The 1,603-nt window shown below is 62.4% G+C and overlaps 2 non-coding genes across 2 annotated transcripts in view; both read left to right on the top strand.

Moving 5' to 3' along the window:
* Positions 1-400: 400 nt before the first annotated feature.
* Positions 401-555, top strand: LOC126322650 (5.8S ribosomal RNA). The gene has a single exon (XR_007559108.1). It is a non-coding gene; the product is annotated as a 5.8S ribosomal RNA (ribosomal RNA).
* Positions 556-743: 188 nt separating this feature from the next.
* The window catches only part of LOC126322661 (large subunit ribosomal RNA), a 4,222-nt gene continuing 3,362 nt past the window's right edge, over positions 744-1,603 (top strand). Inside the window, exon 1 of the ribosomal RNA XR_007559118.1 lies at positions 744-1,603. This exon is cut by the window's right edge and continues 3,362 nt beyond it. This is a non-coding gene — a ribosomal RNA (large subunit ribosomal RNA).

Here is a 1,603-nt window from a genome sequence, read left to right as displayed (position 1 = left end):
ACAAGGTTTCCGTAGGTGAACCTGCGGAAGGATCATTACCGACTAGACTGCATGTCTTTCGATGTGCGTGTCGTGTCGCGCAACACGCTACCTGTACGGCAGTGGCCGTGCGCCGCGTGCGGAACCACGCGTGCCTCTCAAAACTAGCGGAAGTGTTGTTGTTGTGTGGTACGAGCGCTGAAGCTCTGGAGCGGCTGGCCTGCGGTACCTGGCGCCTGGCGCCGGTTTTGAATGACGTTCGCCCGAGTGCCTGTCCGCTCCGGTGTGGAGCCGTACGACGCCCATCGGCTGTGAGGCCGTTGGACACAAAAAAAATAGTGGAACAGGGGCCGTCAGACGCCTCAGTCCCGCAAATGCTACTGTCTTGAAAGAGACAGTGGGAGACTGAAAAGGAAAAGATCACCCAGGACGGTGGATCACTCGGCTCGTGGGTCGATGAAGAACGCAGCAAATTGCGCGTCGACATGTGAACTGCAGGACACATGAACATCGACGTTTCGAACGCACATTGCGGTCCATGGATTCCGTTCCCGGGCCACGTCTGGCTGAGGGTCGGCTACGTATACTGAAGCGCGCGGCGTTTGTCCCGCTTCGGAGACGTGGGAGTGTCGTGGTCGCCTGTGTGGCCGGCCGCGTCTCCTTAAACGTGCGATGCGCGCCCGTCGCCTGGCGGTTCGCATACCGGTACTTTCTCGGTAGCGTGCACAGCCGGCTGGCGGTGTGGCGTGCGACACCTCGTACAACGACCTCAGAGCAGGCGAGACTACCCGCTGAATTTAAGCATATTACTAAGCGGAGGAAAAGAAACTAACAAGGATTCCCCCAGTAGCGGCGAGCGAACAGGGAAGAGTCCAGCACCGAACCCCGCAGGCTGCCGCCTGTCGTGGCATGTGGTGTTTGGGAGGGTCCACTACCCCGACGCCTCGCGCCGAGCCCAAGTCCAACTTGAATGAGGCCACGGCCCGTAGAGGGTGCCAGGCCCGTAGCGGCCGGTGCGAGCGTCGGCGGGACCTCTCCTTCGAGTCGGGTTGCTTGAGAGTGCAGCTCCAAGTGGGTGGTAAACTCCATCTGAGACTAAATATGACCACGAGACCGATAGCGAACAAGTACCGTGAGGGAAAGTTGAAAAGAACTTTGAAGAGAGAGTTCAAAAGTACGTGAAACCGTTCTGGGGTAAACGTGAGAAGTCCGAAAGGTCGAACGGGTGAGATTCACGCCCATCCGGCCACTGGCCCCCGCCCTCGGCAGATGGGGCCGGCCGCCCGCGCGGAGCAATCCGCGGCGGGGTCGTGTCCGGTTGCCTTTCCACTCGCCGCGGGGTGGGGCCGTTCCGGTGTGCGGTGGGCCGCACTTCTCCCCTAGTAGGACGTCGCGACCCGCTGGGTGCCGGCCTACGGCCCGGGTGCGCAGCCTGTCCTTCCGCGGGCCTCGGTTCGCGTCTGTTGGGCAGAGCCCCGGTGTCCTGGCTGGCTGCTCGGCGGTATATCTGGAGGAGTCGATTCGCCCCTTTGGGCGCTCGGGCTCCCGGCAAGCGCGCGCGGTTCTTCCCGGATGACGGACCTACCTGGCCCGGCCCCGGACCCGCGCCGCTGTTGGCTCGGGA

The sequence above is a fragment of the Schistocerca gregaria genome, unplaced genomic scaffold (assembly GCF_023897955.1).
Source record: "Schistocerca gregaria isolate iqSchGreg1 unplaced genomic scaffold, iqSchGreg1.2 ptg000821l, whole genome shotgun sequence".
Taxonomy (NCBI): domain Eukaryota; kingdom Metazoa; phylum Arthropoda; class Insecta; order Orthoptera; family Acrididae; genus Schistocerca; species Schistocerca gregaria.
The sequence above is the reverse complement of the archived record's forward strand: the minus strand, read 5'-3'. Positions and strand labels throughout refer to the sequence as shown.